The following is a 7,634-nucleotide window of genomic DNA, read 5'->3' as shown; positions in this document are numbered from 1 at the left end:
AATCACTGTGCTGAGATTGTTCCTTGTTAACCTGAGGTTCAACAATTGGTGAAACCTTCCTTTTCAGCACTTTGGAGTAGAAAATCAACAAATAATTGTGATAATCTCCATATTGATCAAAATAATCGTGATTATCACTTTGGCCACAATCGTGCAGCCAAAGAGATCATAGGTTTTATCAAACCAGGTTGGGCAAGTAACCTTTCTGCTGACTTCTTGACAAATAAAGCAAGCAACATCACTCAAAGAAAGCTACTGCGATGGCTGGGAATCGAACCCAGGTCAACTGCTTGGAAGGCAGCTATGCTCACCACTATACCACCATCACTGGGCAACAAAATGTTTACTTCAAATCTTGTAATACATCTGGGCATTGAGACTGGAAGTGCGCTCTATCACTGAAATTCCCTCAGGGGGTCCTGTGTTATCACATTCACCAGAATGGGAAGTGTGTTTGTATGCGCTAGCTCCCTTCGATAGCTCAGTTGGTAGAGCGGAGGACTGTAGCGCATGAAGCTGAAATCCTTAGGCCGCTGGTTCGAAGGAGCACTCTTCTCCAGAGTTACACTACAGGGATCAATAAAGAATTTCTGATTCATTTGGACAGACGACCAAAAAGCATAATACTTCTTGCCGAGACATAACAAGAAACAAAAAAAAGAGGTAGGGGAGATAGAGGTAAAGAAACTTTTTTGACACCCAAATTTTGTCGCTCAATATGGCATTCTATGCACCCAGGGCCAAATGTTTAACCATTTCATCCACTACGGGCCCCTAAGGAAACGTGTGACTGTGAACTCTTGTTACCCATAGCAACGACAGGTAACAACGAGTGGAAGTACTTCTCTCTTTTCGGATAATCTTCACTATACGGCCCAGTTTAATCTCTGTAAACTTTGCGGAAATCCTGCGAACAGCTACGATGACTGTTCATCTGTGTGGATTTAAAATCTATCTGTCAACCCCGTCTTGCCCGTATTGGATGGAATGATGTCAGTTTGCGCTTTTTATCTGTTGTACATAACTTAGACTTAGACTAGACTTAGACTTCTCTTGATTGATCCTTTGGGATGACTCCCGCAAGAAATTGAAAGTTCCAGCAGCAGTTTTTAGCAAGAACAAAGAAATAAAAGATAGATAAAAAGACAGTATAAAGACAACAAAATACCAATAAAAATAATATCAACAATAAGAACATTTGTCAAAAAAAAACAAAGAAAAGACCATAAATTATTATTAAGTGTCAGTGTTTAGTCCAGTGTTAAAAATTATTATAAAGTGACCAGGTGTGAATTTAAGTCCAGGTGTGCATGTATGTATGTGTGTATGGTGTATGTATGTATGTATGTATGTATTGTCCTCTGCCCTATTTCCTCCTCCCCCCTAGTGAGGAATTGTATAGTCTGATGGCATGAGGGACAAAGGAGTCCTTGAGTCTTTCACCAAAACCCTTCAGTTAAATCACAGTCAGTAACTTTACATGTGTTGACAATAAAGATGCTCACAAAACGCTGTACTTGCAATTGCATTTCTCGTGCACATTCATGTCCTCTTGAATACAAAGAACTGCTATGTTCTTTATTCCCAATATCATGTCTTAGATGTTTTGTTCAAAATGAAAACAATTGTTGTCAGAAGTGGGATTTGAACCCACGCCTCCAGTGGAGACTGCGACCTGAACGCAGCGCCTTGGACCGCCGGCCATCCTGACTAATCCAACAGGTGTTCCATAGGACATGTCCTAAAAATTACAATATAGTAAATTAAACATGTCATGATATAGTAGGTTCTCAGTCATCCATGTCATAGTTAACAAGGGAGGTTTCTCAACTGTCAGCCCAAATATATGGGACATGGAGACATGGAAGAAAGTCCCCAGGGTGGCAATCTGTTATGGATCCGTCAAAGATGCTTATAAATCCTACAACAGAGCTCCAATAGAGAACAGGCTGCAATATATAGTTAAGGTGTGTGGCAAGAATTCTCACAACCCTCTGACTGACTTAAGTTCAGATTTACGCTTCTACAGTCCTCCGCTCTCCAACTGAGCTATCGAAGGTCAACAGTGTAGAAGAATGCACTTCCCATTCTTGTGAATGTGATAACACAGGACCCCTGAAGGGAATGCTGAATCATCAGGGGCTGTAGCTCAGTGATAGAGCCCACTTCACAGGCTCAATGCTCAGGTATTACAAGATTGAAGTGAACATTGTACTGCCCAGTGATGGTGGTATAGTGGTGAGCATAGCTGCCTTCCAAGCAGTTGACCTGGGTTTGACTCCCAGCTGTCGCAGTAGCTTTCTCTGAGTGATGTTGCTTTCTTTATTTGTCAAGAAGTCAGCAGAAAGGTTACTTGCACAACCTGGTTTGATAAAACATTAGATCTCTTTGGGATGCACAATTATGGCCAAAAAATGTGACTCCCGTTGCGTCTCTGTGTCTCTCTCTTACTCACACACACACACACACACACACACACACACACACACACACACACACACACACACACCTTGTGTGGAATAAAAAAAAATAAAAAAGAAAAAAAACAAAATCACACTGATCATAAAAAAATAAAAAGTTAAAAAAAGAAAGTTATATTGAGTATGAAAACTCTTGTTTATTACATTTTACTTCATAATTGCAACCGCATGTGTTGTATTCATTGTTGCAAAACGTTCTGTATATAGTTTGTTTGTTACCATGACAACACCTTTGATCTGAAGCTTGATGCTGTCATGTAAATAGTTTTCAAATCAGCAATAATATAACAATTTTTGATCAACTCATATCAATTGCATGCTTAAATAACATACCGGTTAAAGCCCCGCACATTTCAAGAGAACCCGACACACTTCGGGTTAAATCTGACCACTTCCGGTTTAGGCCCCGCCCAGTCCGAGTACGGATCGGATACAGATAATTCATGTGGTAACAGATACAGATACAGATAATGCTGTACTCGCTCATCCCTACGCTCTACATTTGAGCTAATTTCCCTTTTCAAAAAAAGTCATAGTATAGTATGAAAAAAAAATTCAAAAAAAAATATAGTATAATATGTTACAATTCATAAAAGTCCTAGTATAGTATGTCGAAATATTCCTAAAAAATCGTAGTATAGTATGTCGTAACAAGTCCAAATTTATAGTTCTTGTTGTAAAACAAGAAGAATCTAATGTTGTCTGGAGAATGTGGGCATTGATCCCCCTACCTCTCGCATGCTAAGCAAGCACTCTACCATTGAGCTACTTCCCCTTTTCAAAAATAGTTATGGTATAGTACGTCAAAAATTCATAAAAAGTCATGTATAGTATGTCGAAAAATTCATAAAAAGTCAACAAAATCATAAACAGTCACAGTATAGTATTTCAAAAAATTCATATAAAGTCATAGCATAACATGTCAAAAATTCATAAAAGTCATAGTTTAGTATGACAAAAAAGGTGTAGTACAGTATAGTATGTCAAAAATTCATAAAAGTCATAGTATATATGTCAAAAATTCATAAAAGTCCTAGTATACTATGTCAAAAATTCATAAAAGTCACAAAAATCATAAACAGTCACAGTATAGTATTTCAAAAAATTCATAAAAGTCACAAAAAATCACAACAGTCACAGTAGTATTTCAAAAAATTCATAAAAAGTCATAGTTTAGTATGATAGAAAATCATGAAAGTCATACTATAGTATAGTATACTATGTTAAAAATTCATAAAAGTCACAAAAAATCATAAACAGTCACAGTATAGTATTTCAAAAAATCATAAAAAGTCATAGTATAACATGTAAAAAATTCATAAAAGTCATAGTTTAGTATGACAAAAAAAATCATAAAAAAGTCGTAGTATAGTATGTCAACAAATTAAAAAAAGTCATAGTATAAAATGTCGAAAATTCGTAAAAGTCATTGTATAGTATGACAAAATATTCATAAAATGTCATAAAAAGTCAAATATAGTATGTCAAAAAATTCATAAAAAGTCAAAAAGTCATAGAGTATGTTTGAAAATTGTATAAAAAGTCAGAGTTAGTATGTCGAAAAATTCATAAGTCATAGTATACTATGTCAAAAATTCATAAAAAGTCATAAAAAGTCATATTATGTCAAAAATTCATAAAAAGTCATCGTTTAGTATGTCGAAAAAAACATAAAAAAATCATGCTAGTAGTATGTTGAAATATTTATAAATATTCATAGTATAGTTGTCAAAAAATTCATAAAAAAGTATAAAAGTCGTAGTATAGTATGTCGTAACAAGTCCAAATTATAGTTCTTGTTGTAAAACAAGAAGAATCTAAAGTCCTCTGGAGAATGCGGGCATGATCCCGCTACCTCTCGCATGCTAAGCAAGCACGCTACCATTTGAGCTAATTCCCCTTTTTCAAAAAAATCATGGTATAATACGTCAAAAATTCATAAAAGGTCATGGTATAGTATGTCGAAAAATTCATAAAAAGTCAACAAAATCATAAACAGTCACAGTATAGTATTTCAAAAAATTCATAAAAAGTCATAGTTAGTTTGATAGAAATCATGAAAGTCATACTATAGTATAGTATACTATGTTAAAAAATCATAAAAGTCACAAAAAATCATAAACAGTCACAGTATAGTATTTCAAAAAAATTCATAAAAAGTCATAGTATAACATGTAAAAAATTCATAAAAGTCATAGTTTAGTATGACAAAAAAATCATAAAAAGTCGTAGTATAGTATGTCAACAAATTAAAAAAAGTCATAGTAGTATAAAATGTCGAAAATTCGTAAAAGTCATTGTATAGTATAACAAAATATTCATAAAATGTCATAAAAAGTCATAATATAGTATGTCAAAAAATTCATAAAAAGTCATAAAAAGTCATAGTATAGTATGTTGAAAATTGTAAAAAAGTAATAGTTTAGTATGTCGAAAATTCATTAGTCATAGTATACTATGTCAAAAAATTCATAAAAAAAGTCATAAAAAGTCATTATGTCAAAATATTCATAAAAGTCATCGTTTAGTATGTCGAAAAAAACAATAAAAAAATCATGCTGTAGTATGTTGAAATATTTATAAATATTCATAGTATAGTTGTCAAAAAATTCATAAAAAGTCATAAAAAGTCGTAGTATAGTATGTCGTAACAAGTCCAAATTTATAGTTCTATTGTAAAACAAGAAGAATCTAAAGTCTTCTAGAGAATGCAGGCATTGATCCCGCTACCTCTCGCATGCTAAGCAAGCGCTCTACCATTTGAGCTAATTCCCCTTTTTCAAAAATAGTCATGGTATAATACGTCAAAAATTCATAAAAAGTCATGGTATAGTATGTCGAAAAATTCATAAAAAGTCAACAAAATCATAAACAGTCACAGTATAGTATTTCAAAAAATTCCTATAAAGTCATAGCATAACATGTCAAAAATTCATAAAAGTCATAGTTTAGTATGACAAAAAATGGTGTAGTATAGTATAGTATGTCAAAAAAATCATAAAAGTCATTGTATACCATGTCAAAAATTCATAAAAATTCATAGCATACTATGTCAAAAATTCATAAAAAGTAAAAAAAAATCATTAACAGTCACAGTATAGTATGACAAAAAAAATCATAAAAGGTCATAGTATAGTATGTCAAAAATTCATAAAAGTCATAGGATATTATGTTGAAAAAATCATAAAAAAGTCACAAAAAGTCATAGTATAACATGCATAAAATTCATAAAAGTCATAGTTTAGTATGACAAAAAAATCATGAAAGTCATACTATAGTATAGTATAGTATGTCAAAAAATTCATAAAAGTTTATGTATAGTATGACAAAAAAATCATAAAAAGTCATAGTATAGTATGTCAAAAAATTCATAAGTCATAGGATAGTATGTCCAAAAAATCATTTAAGTCTTAAAAAAGTCATGGTATAACATGTATAAAATCATAAAGTCATAGTTTAGTATGACAAAAGAATCATGAAAGTCATACTATAGTATGTCAAAAAATTCTAAAAAAGTTAAAGTATAATATGTCAAAAATGGTAAAAGTATAGTATAGTATGACTAAAAATTCATAAATTGTCATAAAAAGTCTAGTATAGTATGTCGAAAAATTCATAAAAAGTCATAAAAAGTCATAAAAAGTCATAGTATGTCAAAATATCCTAAACTCCCCCCGGTCTGCCAACCACTGTTCCCGTTGTAGTTCGCGGGCCGTGTCTGTTTGGCAGTGACGCTAACGCGATGAGGAGGCGAGGCAGCGCGAGGCTTTACCGTTACGTGACACAGTTCACATATCATAGGATTATAAGGTAATCTTAGTGTCCTTAGCCCCGATGTTGTCATTGATAGCATATGAATGTTTAACTTTTCGAGTGAAACCGAATTTGGCTGCCACCTGTAAGCTGGTGTGTTGAGTGAAATCAGAACAAATATATTGCACCTATACTGAGAATTTTTTTTTTATGTTATCAAGCAAATTCACTTGTCAGTGCCTCATTTCTTAACATTGTTGCCTTGAAATAAAAGCTGAGACTCACCGTAAGATAGCCGTTTCAATTCAGTGACCACGTCTTGTGCTTTATTTTGAAGGTTTTCCGTTATAATTGTTCGCCAGTGCTAAGTTTTGATAGTTGATACTCGATTGACGGTTTGAGAGTGAGTAAAAAAATAATATTTTGGGGGATATGTTGTTGACTGAACAGGCTACATGCTTACATGCATATTTAACATTGTGTTGCTAGTTATCTCTTCGGGAAGACTTCTGTTCCGTTACAGAAGCTAACGTTAGCTAGCCACAGGCTGTCTACTGTGCCCCAGAAACCATTATGCGTCACGTTACGCTTTTGGCAAGCACAACTTGGTAAAAATTAGTGTGTAATAATCGCCTTAATCATTAAGTATGTGCCCACATATGTAGAAAAATATGTTGCAAAATCCGTTAGCTAGACACTGACACACTTTCACTTATTCACTATGCAAACACATTTGAGCTGATAAAATGGGAGCTGGTAATTTTCTATAACTGAAATTTTTACTCACATAAAATACCACCACCCATTTTCTTAAAAATAATAAAATAATGTGTACATGATGTTTACATAACTACAATGACAGCTACAAACTTTTTTGTTTTACATTTTTTTGCATTTGCAAAATTTACCTTCATATCCACACCCTTAGTGGTTAGGTTTGTGTGTGTTTTTTGACTAACACTTCCAAAAAGAGGCAGTACATTAGAACAAGGGGACTACAGTGGCTTGGAACTAAAATGACTGTTGTACTCGTTTTCAGATTTCTACCGGTGCACACAGCAGTTGGACATCTCAGAAGACGCATAGAAAAGCCATGCAGTCTTGCCTTTACACTGCCTTACTACTGGTACATTAATGGATACCATGCTATTTTTTTGCTTGCTTTCACAATGATATTAATTGTGGTATCTGTGAGTTTAGAAATACCTCAGTTTCTGACTATGTGAAACATTGTAGAACCCATAGAAAACAGTAAGAAGGCTATTTTTCCCTTTGGGTTTCCAGACTGTGGAAGAAGCTTTTCGTCTTACAATTCTTTTAATGTGCACTTGTCCAGATTTCACCACGAAGGGAGGAAGCTGTCTTTTAATCGTAAAATATCTGTGCAGTTAAAGTGTTCTT

At 33.6% G+C, this 7,634-nt stretch overlaps 1 non-coding gene across 1 annotated transcript; it reads right to left on the bottom strand.

Annotated features, from left to right (window-relative positions):
• Positions 1-256: 256 nt before the first annotated feature.
• On the bottom strand, positions 257-328 carry trnag-ucc (transfer RNA glycine (anticodon UCC)). The gene has a single exon. It is a non-coding gene; the product is annotated as a tRNA-Gly (tRNA).
• Positions 329-7,634: the final 7,306 nt, after the last annotated feature.

This window comes from Etheostoma spectabile, unplaced genomic scaffold, assembly GCF_008692095.1.
Source record: "Etheostoma spectabile isolate EspeVRDwgs_2016 unplaced genomic scaffold, UIUC_Espe_1.0 scaffold00007592, whole genome shotgun sequence".
NCBI lineage: Eukaryota > Metazoa > Chordata > Actinopteri > Perciformes > Percidae > Etheostoma > Etheostoma spectabile.
Note: the sequence above shows the minus strand (reverse complement) of the source record. Positions and strands in the feature narration are given on the sequence as shown.